This window comes from Homarus americanus, unplaced genomic scaffold, assembly GCF_018991925.1.
Source record: "Homarus americanus isolate GMGI-L3 unplaced genomic scaffold, GMGI_Hamer_2.0 scaffold21294, whole genome shotgun sequence".
Taxonomy (NCBI): domain Eukaryota; kingdom Metazoa; phylum Arthropoda; class Malacostraca; order Decapoda; family Nephropidae; genus Homarus; species Homarus americanus.
Genome location: NW_024724694.1, coordinates 280,312 through 300,315, shown reverse-complemented (window position 1 = coordinate 300,315; position 20,004 = coordinate 280,312).

The following is a 20,004-nucleotide window of genomic DNA, read 5'->3' as shown; positions in this document are numbered from 1 at the left end:
GCAGCGGCGGCAGAAAGACGGGCGGCACATCAGAGTCATCCCTGTGGTGTGCCAGGTAAATGTTCAGGTCTTTGGTGTCACTTTAAGAATATACCGGTGAAGAACATAAAAGTGGCGGGTTGATTTTAGTTATTTTATTTGTTTTTAATAATAATATTAATTTTTTCTTGTATTACCGTAAATACTCATTGCCCAAGTCGCTTATATACTGATGTATTTTAACTACTTGAATTTTTTTTTTATCTCTGGATCTGTCTATCGTCTCTATCTCTCTTCCTCTCTCTCTCTTCATCTCTCTCTATCTCTCTTCCCTGTCTCTCTCTCCCACTCTCTCTCTCCCCGTCTCTGCATGAAAAGTTAAAAAAAAAAATATTTCGTTTACCCCATTTACATGTTAACGAGGCGAGCCATGAATAACATACCAACCCGCCACACTAAATTACTCTGGAAATACTGGAGAGCTTTGCCACTAAAAATAATATTACCAAGAAAATTGTGTGTGTGTGTGTGTGTGTGTGTGTGTGTACTCGAGTATATAATACATTGTATAAGGGCTGTGAGTCATGTGGTTTTCAGAACACTGAAAAAACAGGTGATGAAATATTACCTGTAAGTAAATTTATGTAAATCACTTTACGTAAAATTAAATTATCCATATTTTGTTTTTTGTAAAAGTTTGGAGCCGGACGTAAAACAAGTGGTCTGGTTTTCATAATATATCGTTCACAATGTTTAGCAGCGAAATTTGGAGGCGCCTTTTTTTTTTAATAATTTAGGCAACAGTAATAATGGAAATAATAAAAATATTTAGAAGTCTACAAGTGAGGCAGAAACAAAATGTGAAGGTTTTGCGTTATGATGTCTTACAGGTTTTTCAAAAGAAGTTCAGAATATGCCTAAAATACTCAACACAAAGGGAGGCGAGGGCCTCCCCCACTTCCCCTCTTTACGGGGAAACTTTTTAGAATACGAAACAAGTTTTTTTCTTAGGAGCGGTCGACAACACTGTCCCTGATAAATTTCATATGGATGTCGCAAAGAGTTTGAAATGAAAAACTTGAGGCATATATATATATATATATATATATATATATATATATATATATATATATATATATATATATATATATATATATATATATATATATATATATATATATATATATATATATATATATATATATATATATATATATATATATAATCTGGCCTTTATCGAGCTCCAGGAGTGAGTGTACACTCACTCCTGGGGCTCGATAAGGCCAGATGGTGCCCGTAGCAGCACTATAACGGTCCTGCCATAAGTCTTCCACACATAGGCCTATCCGGGAGTCTCGTTAAGCCGCGCCTCGGTAGTGTTCAAGGAATTGTTTAACATAAGGGTGAATTTTTCACCCACACTGACGGGTGACGTCTAGGGCGGTGGGGGAGGGGGGGGGTCACGGGAACAACGGAACTGGCAGGAGTGGCTTCCTGCCGCTGAGGTATACAACACTAAGGACTTAAGTTGTCAAAGAATCCCGCGTCTTTATTTTATCAATAACTGGCGATAAGAGAACACACCTGCTAACAGTAGAGTCTAAATATAATCAGAATCAAGTCTCAGTGTAATTTCGGGGTCATTGAGACAACACTAGTTGATGTCGTGATATAAGGGAACCGTTCACATGAATTCCTGCTAACATGTCAGAGGTAAATGCTAAGTAAGAAACTGATTATACAAATTATGGCTTTACTGGTCACTTCACGTCGCCGTTGGTAACACGTTGTTTGTTTCCAACATGGAGGGCGTCGGGGAGGCCAGGAATTATAAGTTAGGGGAAAACCTTAGGCCAAACTAATTTCCGGACCGCGTCCGGAACCCCAGTACAGTACTCATACTAGAACAACAAATTTAGTGTAGGTTAGTGGTAGGTCGTGTTAGGAGCAAGTTAGAGGTAGGTTATATAAGAGTTACGGTGTCTGAGTGGTTATAACGCTCACTTCCTCTCCTAAAGGTCTCACGTTCGCATCCAGGACACCCCTAACCTTGGAGGTGGTCGGGTACAGTGTCGGCCACAGTACCGCCTCGTCTACCGATGGCTCAGTGTGCAGTGTGTACTTACCTCCACTGTCCCTAACGGTCCCCAGGTCCCCGTGGCCCCAAAAGCGAAGGTTAGGTTAGGCTGTTTGGTTAGGTTAGGGAAGGATGCGTAAGGGATAATTTAACTTAGCTTTAGATTAAATTCGTGATGTTACATGTTATGGGCTTCCGAGTTCTGGGTTAGTCGATCAGCGAGCAGCCGTCATCAACTGACTCGAGGAGAGAGGAATATACCGCGGTAGATATTAATAGAAATACCCAGTGATGTGGACGTGAAAAATAGTATGTGTTGACTCGTGGTCCTGCTGCGTATAGGCCTGAGAGAGAGAGAGAGAGAGAGAGAGACCCCTAATACGTCACACAATACCATGCATTATCATTTTACCCCCCTCTTCTCCCTCCCTCTCCCCCTCTCCCTCTCCCCATCACGGTAAGGCCACAGAGGATATTAGGCTTTAAACTACTTCCCGTAGATAAACGTCAGGTGAAAGTCTGAGTTGTTGTCGTCAAGTGTGTTCCAGGGAGGCCGTCCACTCTTCCAGCTCCAGTGTCCAGGAGAAATTACCTTCGCTCTAAACAAAGATAGCGAAATATAGACGTTCCATCTCTTTTATTTTTTATACTTTTTTATCGATTTTATTTTTTTATTAATTTTTTTATTTTTTTTATAAGATACGATATTAAATCCACGGACTTGACCCACCAGTTTTTATTTACATATTTATTTCTTGGGAGATAATTAATGTCTCCCTCACTCTCTCTGTTTATTTATGGGTAGAGTATATTTTTCGTCTCTCTCTCTCTCTCTCTCTCTCTCTCTCTCTCTCTCTCTCTCTCTCTGCCTATGTATCAACTGTATTTGTTTTAATAATTAGCCGTCCCACACCTGTAATTTATACATGTCTCCAGGTATACTGTAGGTGTGTGTGTTCATGTATCGTTTCCGTATACTAATATTACTTGGTACACACACACACACACACACACACACACACACACACACACACACACACAAACACACACACGTAACTTAAATGGATGACACTGCTCTATTTTAACTTATTTTTTCAGAGATTAATATCACACATACAAGAAATAGTCAGATAAATAGATTAGTGGATTTATCTGTATTCAAATTGTATTATTTTTCTATTCAGTCAAAGATGAAAACCATTAGGACGTGAAATATTGATAGGAACAGATTAATTACTTGATCGAACAGTCATATGTGAAAAAAAAAGGGAAGTTGTGAATTAGTTTTGATATTTTCACACAAGAACAGTATTGCTACCAGAAATATTTACGTGAAAGTATTACGGTTTTAGATTAATTTTATATCTATTTATTTTTCTCGATATTACGGCGTGTTGGTCTCTTTATCCAGGAGGTGGTGTTGTGAGGTAAAAGGTCTGGCTGGTTATTGCTGGACGTCTTGGGTAAAATAAAGTAGTGGAGGAACCTTATGGACGGACCAAGGCACTTCTCCATTATAAGGATTTTGTGTGAGGTACTTTGTCTAGCCCGTATCAACCCTCAGAATTTTTTTTACCCCTTCCGATTTTTCTGTTGAATGATGATTTTTACGTCTGAGGTAGAGTGCGTGTGTGTAAGGTGGGGGGTGGTGGGGGGCTTGGGTGGGGGTGGGAGGGAGGGAAGGAAGTAGTTATGTGAAGGGAGGGGGGGGGGACTGTTTCGCTTTTATTGTTTTTTTTGGACTTTGGGTAACTCTCTCTCTCTCTCTCTCTCTCTCTCTCTCTCCACTTCCGACTACTGCCTCCGGCCATCAGTTCATAGTTCCGCTCAATAACAAAACAGGAATAAAATAACATAAACCAGTAATGTTGTATTTTCTTGTCTCACTCTTTCTCTCTCGTTATAATCAACACAACCAGATTCTTTCTTTAATTTTTCCGCATGAAAGAACATTTATTTTATTTATTTTTTTACTTTTTTGTGTTCGAGTCAAAATTTGGGTAAAATCTTAAGATTATGAACTGTGGCATATAAATAAAATTACTGCAGTTCATAGAAAAGTATAAGTAAATAAGTGTTCAAATTCTAATAGTCTTTTACTTATATTACTCTCAAGACGCAATTATTCTGCCAAATTCTAAAATAGATATGCTATGTCTCACCATTTCCTCTAATATGTCATGGAAGCCACACATCCTGAACATTGCTGAAGCTGCCTCCCGAAAACTGGGAATGCTGTACAGATGCCGTAGCTACTTCACTCCTGAGCAGTTGCTTCAAGTATATAAGGGATTCATTCGTCCTAACTTGGAGGACTGCGCTCATATCTGGGGTGGCTCTTCTTCTGTCCAACTGTTAGATAGGGTGAAATCAAAGGCATTTCGTCTTATTATTTCTCCTCCTTTAGTTGATAATCTTTCTTCCCTTTCTCTTCGCCGCAATGTTGCTTCACTCTCTCTCTTTTACAGGTACTTTAACGGGCAATGTTCGGTGGATTTGGCATCCTGTGTACCGCCGGCAAGGCCGTGGGCTCGTAACACTCATCTTGCCAGCGATGCCCACCATCTCTGTGGATGTCGGTCACACTAGAATAACCCGTTATAGTACCTCCTTCTTTCTTCACACAGCCAAACTGTGGAATGCTCTGCCTTCTTCTGTGTTTCCATACTCAAACGATCTGTCTCACTTTAAAAAGCTGGTTTTCCGGCATCTTCGTGGTGTAGATTATTATAATCATTTTCTTTTCTATTTTTAATTTCTTTTTAGTCTTATTTTTTCGGCTCCCCGGGTCCTGTTGTGGGTCTATGACCTGTGCCCGGGTGGGCTATTTCCCGTAAAAAAAAAGAGTAGAGGTTCAGATGTTGCCAAAAGCGTTGAGGGAATTCTATCTGCAACTGTACATAGGGAGTCAGCTGATATATATTTTTTGTTAATTAATATTAATTTGTGCCACTGCTCTGAGTCTTGAGTCTTTCTATGTCTCTGAGTGAATCCAGTGGCCTCAATCTTCTTTCAAAAATAAAACAAAGATACGAATCCTGAATCCATTTTACATGCTGTCCTTTTAGGTTTTAGTTACTCATTCGTATTAGACAGACAGACAGACAGACAGACAAAAAGGGAAAGAGAGAGAGAGAGAGAGAGAAAGAGAGACGTTGCTATAGCTGTCAGGAAAAAAAGGCACTGGGGTCATTTTTAGGTCATAAAGACGAGCATTAGTAGGTTGAAGAAGGGAGTGGTGAGGTCATAAGAGCAACACACACACACACACCGCGTGAAATAAGAGGGTGGGGGGGGAGATGAGGATGAGAGGCAGTAAACCGTAGTATGAGGTGCGCGTCCTGTCTGTCTGTCTGTCTGTCTGTCTCTCTGGACTTTCTTTAAACTCTTGCCTTTTTACTCTCTTTTCCCTTTCTCTTCACCTCTCCCTAATATCTTTCACTTCACCTTCTCTTTCCCTTCATATGTCCATAACGTTTCTCTTTCACTCTCTGTCTCTTCTCTCGCCTCTCTTTTGTCTTTCTCATTCTTTCTTCCCCTCCTCTCTCTTCTCTCTAATATATCTCACTCTCTCCCTTTCCTCTCCTTAACTCCTCTTTCCCTCTTTCTACCCCTCACTCTCTCTCATGTTTTCCCCTCATTATCTTTCATATATTTTCTCTTATCTCTCACTTTCCCTTTACTCCCCTCGCTTTATTACACCTTTTTTCTCACACCTCCTCTCTCTCTCTCTTCTCTCTCTCTCTCTCTCACCATTCCTCACTTTTTTTCACGCCTTTCTCTCCTCCCTCTCCCTTTCTTTTATAACTTTCTCTTTCTCCTTTTCCCTCCCCATCTCCCTCCCCTCCCCATCTCCTCCAAGCCCCTTCCCTTATCCCACACCTTCCCTCTCCTCATTATCCTCTCCTTCATATCCACACCTTTCTTCACCCTCTCTCCCCACTCACCACACACACCACTCACCACACCACCACCTGGCGTCACCACAGTAGGCGTCGCTGGTTCCCCACGGCCTATTATGTGCAATAAACTACACAATATTCCTTCACCTCTTTGATATCACTACCACCTCCTCCTCTTCACTCATCTTCCTCCTCCTCCTCCTTTGTTGTTCTCTCCATGTCCTCACCATCTTCTTCCTCCTCTCTTGTTCTCATTCATCTTCCTCTTACTGCTCTCTCCTCCTTCTTCTTCCCCTTCTACTCTCACCCTCATCCCTCCTTCTCCTCCCTCCTCTCACCTCACCCCCTCTCCCTCCCGCCTCCACTCTCCCTCCCTCCTCCCTCCACTCTCCCTCCTCCCCTTCACTCTCCTCCCCCCCCTTCACTCTCTCTTGGTCGTCTCCAGCTTTCACCCTTGACTTTCTCTCTCTGGTGACTTTCAGATCTTTAATATACAATCTTATGTGGCATTCATCTCTTCCCTCAACCAAGGTCTGCCTGCTGCCTCCTAAATGCGTCTTTTTTTGTTTATAATAATAATAATAGTAATAATAATAATAATAATAATAATAATAATGATAATAATAATAATGATAATAATAATCTAATATCTACAACACCTTCTTCTTTACTGCTACTTTTGCTGTACTACTATTACAACTAAAATTTTTACTACTTTTACCACCACTACTACTACTACTACAACTTTTACTATTACTACTACTACTACTTTTACTACTACTACTACTACTACTACTACTACTAATTACTACTACTTTTTTTTTTTTTTTTTTTTTTTTTTTTTTTAAACGTGGCCTCCAGCCTCCCCAATAGCCACACCTTCGCCACCATTTATTTACCTTAATATTAAATATCCTAATACATAAGAAGCTATCCTATCTGTGTTAAATTAGTTGAGCCGCAGATCCATGCGGCATTCAGTGACTGTAGCCTCATAGTCAATATCTGCAGCAGTTGTCGGAGTAGGGGCAGAAGCTCTCGTTCCCCTGAGGCAGAGCAAAGCCGACCGAAGGAGAGAGAAGGACAGTCGACATCTCATCCAGGCTGTGACATAACTTCTGGGCTGCTGCTTCTGTTCGGAGATCAGCTCCGCGAGTCTGGCGTAGAAACATCTTGCACTTGGGCCCATCCCACCAGAGGTTGTGAACACTAGAGGAGTGAAGCTGCCTTGATCAACATTTTGAATTCTCTCCCCATATGCCCTTCTCTTGTCGTTCTCGTTCCTCCTATGCGCAGCATCGAGAGCTAGGTTACGGTGACAAACGGCCATGGGATCAAAAATCCTGATGTCGAAGAAAGCTCGCTGTCCCCGCGTCCAGAATCCTTGAGCACTGACGTCCACACGGGCTTCGTTAGATGTGTTTGAGGTCCTGTGTTGGAGGATCTCGCCATCCAGTGGAAGGAGGGTCGGTTCTACCATGACGTCCCGGCAGATTTCCTTCAACATATTTGCTGTGAGATCCCTTACCTCGTCATGCCTCATGCATATGAAGCCCCCCTTCTTGCAAACCATGGCGTGATCGCCATCATAGGAATAGCCACACACGCATTGGGAGGGCAAACCATCTACTGGCCAACCGTACCTTAGAGCAATGGCATCTGTAAATTCTTGTTTGTTAAGGCTGAAACCATTTGCCCTTATCGGTAACGTAGTTAACCAGTTCGAGGCGCCCACCTCCTGCGCTATAGCTACTTTTTTTGTCAAATTTTCTGGAACCTGCAGCAATAGTTGCTGCAACATGTCATTTTGGCAGTGCTGCCGATCTGTTGTAATGGACCTACGGATCTTATTAACTTCGCTGGTGTCCACTTCCCCTGTTGCATTCTGGGCTATTATGTGATCAGTGAGGGCTGCCGTGAGCTTAAGTGAATTTTGATGTTCAGAGTCAGCAATCTCCTCTGGATTAGTTAGTCCCATCCCTCCCAGTCTTGGTGGAAGTGCAAGAAGTGTTCTTTCTACTGGGGTTAAGTCGTGGTGTTTCACTAGTTTGGGAATGAACTTGACACTGATTGCTTCTTCCAAAGGGTGGAGGAGGGGTCGGATCTCAGGGATGGTACGCATCAGGTAGTTCCAACGATGCTTGACTCCATGTGTGAATGCTGCAAAGGCCGCATGTGGCTCTGTGTTAGCAATCTCCGATAGAGCATGGATTTCGCTAACCCACTCATTCACCTTTCCCCCTACGTACTGGGTCTTGAAGTCCGTAGTGCCAATAACTGCGCCTAGATGTCTTTGGCCGTCCTTAGTTATTTTGACCTCACTTTCGCCGAAAACCTCCACAGCCCGATCATAATGATCTGGCTTCACGATGAGGAAGGATTTGCTGGCGTTTGGGTGGTACCCTATTTGTGGACCTCGCGATGTTACCAGGTCCCACCACTTTTTGATGTCCTCCACTTTTCCTGCTCCTGTGAGGTCATCAGCATATGCCACTTGTTTGACCCCAGTTGTTTCATACTTTATTTCTTGTTGGAGCACTGATAGGCCTATTGCATACATTGCCATTGCAACGGGGTCCCCCTGTGTTGTTCCCTCGGTCGACTGTAGGATGGTATCACCTCGTAGAGCCTTGTTGTTTACTACGTAGAGGTCTGAAGGATTCCTATACGAATTTTCAACATACATCGCAAAGCTAGGACACTTGATCTTGATGTTGTGCAGTGCCGCCTTGCGGTTAAGTATGTTGAATGCGTTTGAAGCATCCACCAGGAGAACGGCCTCACAATCACGCTGCTCAAATATCAATCTCATGGCGTGAATGGCCGCCTCCCCACCAGCCTGGTGGCCAGCACACACTTGTAGGTTCCCTGCTGCTGCCCTGACATCATCCTTTACCACCTCCATTATACACTTTCCGATGATCCGCCTCAGCACTTCCCCCACCCCTATAGGTCTACTACTACTACTACTACTACTACTACTACAGCCCGACAGATGGCTAAAATATTCACCTCGTCGAAAAACACTGGATGGTAACACTACACAGGCCTCTTACTTATGGTGATGGTGATGATGATGATAATGATGATGATGATGATGGTGATGATGGTGATGATGGTGATGATGATGATAATGATGATGATAATGATAATGATGATGATGATGGTGATGATGATATTTTTGTACTTCAATAACTCAGGTCTTTCAGCATGTAGTGTAAGTTAGTACATACTGTAACTACTCATCTACAACTAACTACAAGAGGTAGATGATTAACCTGATGATGCTTTAGTACATTAACCTCTGTCTGTCTGTCTGCCTAAGTGGTGTTTATTTGGACAATCTTTTCCCTGGAATATTAGTTAAAATATTTATCCGTAGTTATATTGTTTAGTGGTAAGTATTTTTGGGGTATTTTTTATTAATTTATTTCAGTATATTTAAGACGAACCATTAAAAAAAAAAAGTATTTATCTTTTGTGTTTTGGAATGAGTTTGAACAATTTTCTATTCACGAGGTAAAAAACATATTTTCTATGGAAATTTTCTCGTTAAGTGCTTCCTTCCCATGAGTCTGACGTATTAAGTATTTACTGTGAATTTTAGTTTTATTTTGTGTACGAAAATTACCTAAAAAAAATCTGGATATAAGACGATTTTAAAGTTGTTGAAAATTTCTACTTGATTTAAACTTCATGAAAGAAAACGTTTTGGTCACAGCTGGGCGACGACACAGTGATGGGGTGACCTTCACTAACCTGCCGCCTGTGGACGTTACACCTGTTATCCTTCCTCGTTGGTATTACAAGGCGCTGGCTGATGAACGTGGTCTGGCAACAAACATATTTCACGAGTCTAAAGTAATCTTAATCAGTGTTCAGTATATAGTGTAAACGGTTGATCTCGTACCTCTGGCAACACTGTGATAGTTAAAGACAGAGAAAAATGGGCAACAGTTTTAAGAATTGGTATTTCGCGATGAAATTTTTCATTAATACGCCTACAAATGATACTACGACTGCTACCTATCTTATGTTTTATGAGCGATAGTGTGTTTGATTTTATTTTCAGTGATATTGATCGTTCAGGATTGTCAAGGTATCCTCAAATAGAACAAAATAATACTAGTTATTATTTTCGCGACCAGACTCCCGCCAACTTGCTTGCCAACAAGGCCGTGAAATATCGAGTGATAATATTTTCGTATTCTTGAGACTACAGTTTCCTCACCTTATTGAGTCTATCACTTGACGCTCTTCCGTCGCTGTGCACGTGTAGTCCCTCTCACTTGACATTGATAATAATAATAATGTACAAAATTTATTCTTTTATCAAAAATTAACAAGTCTCATGATGTGGGACAAGTACTGTACACACCTTTAAACCTCTACTTTGGTTTCATGATGTGACTCAATAGTGGACATTAATCCTGAATAATATTTATTTACTGTTATTATTCTGACATTTATATCCGTACCTATAATGTTGTTCCTGAGTTAGTAAAGTGAATGAGATGAGAGGGTAACACGAGGTTATCAGACACACTATAAGTTACGGGAGGATGGAGTCACACTCGATGGTATAATCTTAAATAACCGCCTGTGATAACTTGTAGGTAACCAGGAGTAAATAAAATCATTGTATAGGTGAACGTAAATATATTCTTCTTTTAAATTTTTTTTGTTAGATTTCTTATTTTAGAAGCATTTGGTAACTGTCTGTGGTCCCGTCACTGTCAGGCCGAAATGAATTTGACGTCTTGTTTCCGTGTATATAATTGTGAAACCCCCACATAATTGCAACTAAAATATATTACTTATTTACTTAGGAATTTTATAACGGTGCAGTTTATTTTATATTCTCTTGAGTACAGAATGATTATATGACACGACGCAGATATTATTTCCTGTTATTAATATCAAACAAATACTAAATAACATTAAATTAGTAAGTTAGTATAAATTACCCGATCTCTTATCTTGTGGTCACTGTGGTGGCAGCCAATCACAACCCTACACGAGAGATTGTGGGGCGTTGGTGTATTTTAAACCTTCAACGTGAACAAAAATAACACATTCTCTTTATTTAGAATCTTACTCAACAAACTTTAACTTAACATATTGTAGTATAGACGTAATAGTTGTTATTGTGTTTATCATAAGGCGATGGAATAGTGTCCGTCTGTAAATAATGTACGTAAAAAAAAAATTGTCTACTAAATATGCAATTGAGTTTCACGTCTAGAAATGGTGCCTGTGGATGGGTGTTAATACCTATAGCAAGGTGATAATTCTACCCAGATGCATTTTGTGTGAGTTCTGGTCCTTTGTTGTGTAATCCCTGAGCCTTGGGGAGGGAAGGACGGGGGAAGGAGGGAAGGGAGGGGAGGGAAGGGGAGGGAAGGGGAAGGGTTATTATCTTCACACTCTGGTTTAATCGCCAGTATAGTGTTTAAGATTATTTACTTTACTCTCTGTTTCCTTCTTCTCGTTTTATTTTATCTTTTTTTTTCTTCTCGCATCCTTTCTTTCTTTCTCCCTCTTACTCTGTTTCCCCTCTCACACTCCGTCTCCCTCTCATTCTCTTGTCTACCCTTCTTTACCTCCTTGCCTTCCTTTCATTCTTTCTCTTTCATCCTGTGTGTGTGTGTGTGTGTGTGTGTGTGTGTGTGTGTGTGTGTGTGTGTGTGTGTGTGTGTGTGTGTGTGTGTGTGTGTGTGTGTGTGTGTGTTTTTATCATTTACGATTTCACACGTTTCCTCTTCCTCCTCCACATTCTTCTTTTACTTCATTTAATTCTTTTTCATTCCTCCCTTCTCCTCAGTGCGTCAGAAACTCTATGTACGCCACCTTGTCACTCAATCTCTATTTAACAAAGCCACTTATTATAAACCTTCTTAGCTTGTATAATTAAACGTAACTAAATATAACCTTCCCAGCAGCACTATAAGGCGTTGTTCTTCACTTGATAACACCACCACCTGTCACGTTTACCCTTAGGTACACGAGCTTTGTAATGAGCAACCAATATTACCTGTATTTTTACCTTTTCTACAACATATACGTCATTTTCTTAGTCAGTCAGTCAGTCAGTAAGTCTCTCTCTCACTGGCGGAGATTTTCAAGACTAAGTTAACTCGTTTTAGAAGTTTGATTTGATTTAATTACTGACAGAGAAATATGGAGGTCAAGGCAGCTGGTGGAGTATTGTTGTCAGGCATATTTTGTTTCATCTGCTCGCCTGTCTGCTCGCCCATCCGCTCGCCCGTCCGTTTGTCTATTGAACTATTCGCCCGTTTGCGCGTTCATCCATCTGTCCGCCTGCCTGTCTGCTTGTCTGCCTGCCTGTCTGCTTGTCTGCCTGCCTGTCTGCTTGTCCGCTTACCTATCCGCCCGTCCATTCGCTCATCTGCCCGCCCGTCCACTCGCCCGTCCACTCGCCCGTCCACCAGCTCGCCCGCCACCCTTTTGTTCCTATTGCCTTAACCTCCAGTTTCTTTACAATATTTTCTCATCTGTCCATCTTTACACCCTGAGTTATATTATCTTTTATCTTCCATTATTTCCAGTTTTCTTATATTATTGAGTTTTCCTCCATTTTCTTTTATTTTCTCTATTCTCGTTTTCCCCCTTTCTCTCATTTTCTCTTTGAACCTTAAATTTCTTTTATCCTTTGATTTCCTTTTATACGTTTTAGACTTGAATTTTTTTTATCCAATATTTTATTTTTAATCCACATTTTAATTGTACCTATTTTGTTTATTCATCGTATTTAAATTTGTTATCTTCGTTTTACTTAATTTTTTCATTGTCTTTGTCCATTATATTGTTCTATTTTAACTTATATAATTTATTTACATTTTACACCATTAATTTTGCTTAGTTTTTCCTTATTATTGTTTACATTATTCTTGCTTACTTATCCTCATGTTTATATCTACCATTGTTTATTGTTTACCTTCGTATCCTCTTTTCACTCTTTATAATTTATTCCATTTTCTCATTTTCTAGTATTTTTTTTTAATTGCTTCTTTAACCCTTTTTCCCCCCCTGTCATTCAATAAAACGCTTCGTATGTTAATTTTTATTCCCCCTGTAATGAGGTAAAGAAAACACCTACAGTCTCGGTGCAATCTGGACGCCATTTTTTTTTTACTTACCGTCATTTTTCCACCTTCGCTTAAGTGGGTCAGGTTCGTTAGAGCCGTTTTTACGTCTCTAGTTTAAATGGGGAGGGAATCGACGTAAGTCTTATTAGGACTTGAATTCCGTGTTGTCAGACTTAACGGGGGGAAGATTAGACTGTGTGTATGATAAGACCAGGAAGGAGTCTCATCAATGGACTCAGGAGAGAGGTTTATTTGGATCCCACGCGATAAGAAAATACCTAGATAAGGACTACTAACACCTGCTAGATGTGTAGATTGATCAGGGAGTTTGAGTGGGTGAGGTGGGTAAGGGAGAGCAAGAAAATCACCCCCTCCCCCCCAAAAAAAAAAGAAGATGGGAGGGATTACTTGGTAGATGCATAGCTTGTGGAGTTGCGGGTGCTGGGTGGTCAAGGAGGGGCATCAGGGCAGGGGCATCAGGGCAGGAGGTGGTAGAGGAACATATGGGGGTGAAGACCTTTATCCAGCAGTAGAGGACTGGTGCCGGTGGTGGTGGTGGTGGTGGTGGTGAATAAGACCTGTCAGGTAATATAACATTGGCCCTTTGAGGTATATAGCATACCTGTGAGACTCCCTGTGAGGCTCTCTGTGAATGCTATATTGAAGCTCTCAGACCTCCTGGGGCTAGTTCAGACTCTAGGCTTTATATGGAATAAATTGTGTCTGTGTGTGTGTGTGTGTGTGTGTGTGTGTGTGTGTGTGTTTTGGGAACGAAGAACTGTAATATCGTTAGGCATTTCTCCTACAGGTTGAAATGAAGTTTTATCTCAGGGTTGAAGTTCAGTTCAGTAAGAGTACAAATTGAGTTTTTATTGGAGTATAGACGGAATTCAGAAACAGTATCCTCGTGGCTGGCTGTGAGTGCGGGTGTTCACTAAGTCTTCACATTACATAAAGTCAATTTTCCCTTTTAGCAGATAATTAAGGATTCAGTAACTGTGTGAGGAGAATAGTTAAACCATTAAGGTGGGAAAAAGTTGAAATGGAATCCTCTTGGGTGATGGTGTGGCGTGTCCACCTCTTCTGGAAATCTGGATAAATTTTCTAAATCAAGTGGAGAAGTAAGAAGCCTGTTGTAAATCGTATGGAAGTATATGGAAGACTGGAAGCCTTTGGTGAGTCTTCTGGAGGATTGGAAGCCTGCTGTGAATCCTGTGGAAAACTGACAGCTTGTTGTGAGTCCTGGAAAATTTAACTTGCTGTAAATCTTATGAAAGAATGGAAACTTGGTATAAGTCATGGGGGAAATTAAAAGTCCTTGGTCTCGTATCCTCACAGAGGTTTCCGTAAATTTTGGAGGCCTTTTATGTCACTGAAAAACCTATAAACCCTCAATCATGTCTCTTGTTAGCTTGGTAGCAATGACTATATTGAATGGAAGCCAAAAACCCCACTACGTCTTTGGAAACCTGGAAAAACCCTTCAACGTAGATGTGGAAACCGCGGGTTGTTTGTTATGTGGCGTCGGCAGTCTTTTATACCGTGAAATATTGAGAAGCTTTTACACCAGTATCTCAGAAAATATTACTGCATTGTAAAATGTTGGGGAGTCGTTTTACCCTGAACAGAGTTGGTCTATTGAACTGTTCAAAAGGTGAGAGGGTTGTGGAAGGCTCGGCTAAGTGAAATTAAATATGTATATGTTAGAGTCAACCTAACCTAACCTAACCTAACCTAACCTAACCTAACCTAACCTAACCAGGAAGTTACAGTACAGATGCCTGGAAGCCTTGGGGTGGGTGGGAAGGCTTCCTCGGTATGTTCGTCAGTCTTGTCTAGCCAGGAATTCATGTATGTATATTGCTGGTGAGCGTTAATTTGCACGGGCTAAGTTAGAGTTCCCGACCCGACCCGAACCCGACCCGACCCGAACCCGGACCCGGACCCGAACCCGGACCCGACCCGAACCCGAACCCGAACCCGAACCTGACCTTCTGCTGCGGTTACCTTCCTACCCTGCCTCTTATGTTCCTACAGTATATATTACAAAGCTCTCACAGTTACACTAAATCCTGGAAAAATCTCGTCGTGGTGAAGCTTACGGTAAAGTCCTTGAATATTGTGAAGAATCTGTTTGGTACACCATCAACATGAAGGTTTCAGGATGTGTTTCAGGGTGTATTCTAGGGTGTGTGTGTGTGTGTGTGTTTGTTCTAGGGTGTGTGCCAGTGTCTTTTAGGGTGTGTTATAGGGTGTTGTTCCAGTGTGTGTTCCAGGATGTGTTCCAGGGTGCGTTCCAGGTTATCTCTTAGGGTGTGTTCCAAATTGTGTTCCAGGGTGTGTTCCAAGGTGTGCTCTTCATAATTTTACAGTAGGTCAAGAGTGACAGTCCTTATAGCTACAGAAGTAAGAAAGACCTTCCAGTGGCCTCATAAACACTTGAAGGAAACTTTCTTTATGAAGGTCAAAGAAAAAATACTTGGTGTCCACTTCACTTGTTATCTTACTCTCGGCAGCTGAGTCACGTGGATAGGACGATGAGGGATGGTTGAAGACTCACTGTTGACCGATCTGTAGTTATTGTATTATCTTGTAAGTCAGTCAGTCAGTCAGTCAGTCTCTCTCTCTCTCTCTCTCTCTCTCTCTCTCTCTCTCTCTCTCTCTCTCTCTCTCTCTCTCTCTCTCTCTCTCTCTCTCTCTCGGCGGTACCCAATTTGTAGAGTTTTTGTTAGATTCGGAAAGTTATATAAGTTGACTGTGTTCAGGTTGATGAAAAATATGACTGTGTGATGTTCTGTAATGGCGATATTGCTTGTGTGTGTGCTTTAGGTTATATATATTCTTAACACACGCTATCTTATATATGCTGGATATAGTGGAAGAGGTCTATCATTGTCTCTCACTAATATAAAGCTCGAGGTTCGTAACAACTCGCTGTGATGTAGGATGGACGCGGTTCATTAGTGACAACGTTAAGCTGAATGACCACGACGACCAACGACCATACTTGTTATACCAGGTGAATTAATGTGTTGTGAATCATAGTAGAGGTTAGGTTAGGTTATTATTGTTCCTCAGTGTTTCTATGTACGTTTCACCGTTCACCTGGAAGTTGTACACAGTAGTATCCGGAACGTGGACGCGGGGGGGGGGGGGTAACAGTAGGAGGACTCGTTCATCCACCACCAAGTGTCATCATCAGTGACGTCATATAACCCGTGACGTCATAGAACCTGTAACGTTTTGAAACCTGTGACGTCATTAAACGGTTGACGTCATAGAATTGTTGACGTCATTGTTTAAGGGAGCAAACTTTACCTTTAAAATTCATGGAGGCAATATATCGTGAGGACCTACTTCTCATTCATAGCCATATGAAGGGGCTGGTGAGAGTGGTGATTCTGTATTCATGGAGAAGAGGGAGGGCAGGGGGGGAGGGAGGAAGGGGAGGGGAGGAGGGGGGAGGGGGAGGGAGGGAGGATGGGGGGCGTCGTTCTCAGGCCAGTTGTAGAGTTGTATCAGCAGAGGACAGTGTTTGTTAGTTGTTTATGACCAGCGTTGACGAGGTGGTGTGTGCTGCGGCAGGGTATGTGAGGTGGTGGGGGTGGTGTAGTGGGGGTGTTGTGGGGGTAATGGTGGAGGTGGTGTAGTGATGGTGGGGATAGTACTGATGGTGTGGTGGTGGTGGAGTTAGTGGTGGTGGCGGTAGTGTAGTGTGATGTTGTTGTAGTGGCATTTGGGGTGTGGTGGTGATGTGGTGGTGGTAGTGTTGTTGGTGATGTAGTGTTGGTGGTGTAGTGTTGGTGGTGTAGTGTTGGTGGTGTAGTGTTGGTGGTAGTGTTGGTGGTATAGTGTTGGTGGTGACGGTGTTAACGTGGTGGTGATAACATAGTGAAGGAGGTGCCAAATAGAGTTAATATTTACCTTGTGTGCAATAATTTCCACCGTGTTCCAATAGTAATAAGACAATGTTATCCCAATATGGCCAGAGATTATGTTGAATTTTCAGGTTTCATCGGACGATTATCTCACAAACACATGATATTTTATAGTTGTTTGTTTGTGTGTGTGTGTGTGTGTGTGTGTGTGTGTGTGTGTGTGTGTGTGTGTGTGTGATATATATATATAACAACATCATCATCATCATCATTGAAAAATAAAACAGTCGACACAGTTTTACTTGAATTCTACAGTAAGTTCAGTCAGCTCGAGAAGGACACACACAATTTGTAAAGAAGAACTTGGAAATATTACCCACTAATATTCTTTTATAGTTCACAAAGAAACAAGATAACAGGGATGCCGCCTCACTTAAAATTTCTCTCCCGGTTCACAAAGAAAGAAAAAAAACTCATTCATTTATTTAACATTCATTCTTTCACAAATCATAAAAGAAAGAAAAGCTTTAAAGTGTTAGCCATTTAAAATTCATTCAAAATTCACGAAAGAAGGAAGTCATAGTTTTTTTGGGGGGGGGAGGGGGAACTGATATTTCCCATGTAATTTTCTATCAACGTTAGCAGTTAAACTTTTCCCATTGCTCGAGGTCGTCAAGGTACTGTGCGTCCAGGTATACCTTCTTGCAATCACCTCATTCAATCTCTGCAACTTCATTACCGATCCTATTGAATATTGATCACGGGTGCCCTGAAAAGCGTTTGCAACATCCAATCTGCAACATTTAAGGAAAACTATGTTGGGTCCGGCCTCATGTTCGTATAAAACTTGATGTTATATGAGTGAAGATTATTTTTGTTTGTTAATGAGAATATCACTTATAGTTTACCTGTATATCGGGCAATAATTGTAATACCTTGCTTACCTGAATTGTTGCTAGTGTTATTATTATTATTATTATTATTATTATTATTATTATTATTATTATTATTATTATTATTATTATTATTATTATTACCAGGTATTTTTCAGGTAACCATTTCTGAAATAACCCTAATTTAGAGCTGTTATAATTCGTAACGATCTAGATGAAATTATAACTGTCTCTTAAGACTTATTAGTTCTATTTGGTAAACTATATCCACTAACCACTTCACTGCAGGGACGCCACTGTTGATATGTTATTTGGCAAACACAGACGATTTATTCACCTCAAATCCAACCTGATCTCCATAGTGTCTGTACTCGGGTGGCGGCTGTAAGATATACTTTTTTTATAACCCCTTAAATATCTTAAATACTCCCCTCCCCCTTATGTGTACCTCCCCTGAACACCCCAGAGTTACCATCATCACCCCTGTACCGTAGATCTGAGTGAGGTAGAGTCGAAGGTGTGTGAGTTTTAAATGTATTTAAGTAATTTATTTGTTGACATTTAGCTTAGAATAAGTAAAAATCACCCAAAAAATAAAGCAGTGAAAAACTCACACGCGACTTTGTAACATATAATTAAGTGGAGATAATAATACCAATACGACGTGCTGGTCAAGCTCCGAAAGAGTTGTCTGGGGGTCTAGCTAGCCCCTGGTCGGGGCTTGACCAGCACGAAAAAAAAAAACTTTTTGTTTACTATACGTGATTTTGGCGACCTGTGGTATAATGGTCAGCATGCTCACCTCGCAAGTGAGTCGATAGGGGTTCGATTCCCGGGCAGTGTGAAACAATGTTTTTTTTTTTTACGCCATTTGCCTTTGTTTACCCAGCAGTAATTGTGAACCTGGATGTCAATCGATTTGCGGATCGTGTTCTGGGGTAATGGTTAGCCAGTGCAATTGGCTGGTTGTCCGGTCCTATCGGACTATTCCTTGTCACTGGATTATGCACCTCGTTAACTTAGGGTGTGGTTGTTGTGTTGTTGACAGCTTCTACATCTTAAACAAATCTCACGCCTCGGTGGCCCTATGGCCGGCCATCCTCGTACACACGGACTAACAGAGGTATTATACTGTGTGGTTCGTTTTCTTCAGACAGTCGTCGTAATGAAGGGTAATAACCGGTGTGTTTTGTTACTGTTTCAGGTGAGGAGGAAGTGCGGCCCCGAGGTCTCAAGGTATTGTGTTGGAACTATTGTACCTTGATTACCTGTCTTTATGTTTCTGTCTACCTGTCTTTCCGTGTCCTACCTGTTTGCCTGTCTGTCCTGTTGTTGTTTCTTTCTGACCTTGTTCTTTTACCTACCTGTCTCCCCTGGGTGTCTAAGTTCCACCTGTCTAACCTTGACTGTGCATGATATTGTTAACATAGCATAATAATTCAATAAATAATAATATAATAAACTTATGGCACAAAGTTGCAATAACCTATACACATTATGCTGTACTCTTAATTGTATTCAGTCTACAACAGAGTAAACAACAGCATATTAACATTAACACACAGTAACTCATTAATACAGCAACAGTTTCTCTATTAATATCAATGACAAATATCCACATTACAGTAATAGTATACACATTACAATAACGATATTACGATTTAAATAAAAATTAACATATCAATAACGAACGGTAGCTAAACAACTATCTGTGCAGGTGGGGGTCGATACGCTCCGAAATATTACGTGTGACTAGTGACAGCCCTCATATACCAATATTTATCGTCCATGGTCTCATATTGTTTCCCACAAAGTATGCACAGATAGTTGTTTTAGCTACTGTACATATAATACATACAATAAAAATAATAATACACAAACACAAGACCTTAACAGTAATATAATATCAATAATTTTCAATACTGATTCAATATACAAATAACGGAAGTACTAACAGAACACGATTCGGTAACTTTAACATATGTAAATATATATAGAGAGAGAGAATGATAAGATCCCTGAAGCGGTTGAGGCTCGGTGAAGGAACCAATATGACTGGTGGTTGGGATAAGAACGTCTCCCAATTTGGTTCGCTTGATTGATTCACAAATTTCAATTTCCATATGAGCGAATATTTGACCAAGCGTCCTAACCCTTCCCTTCCCT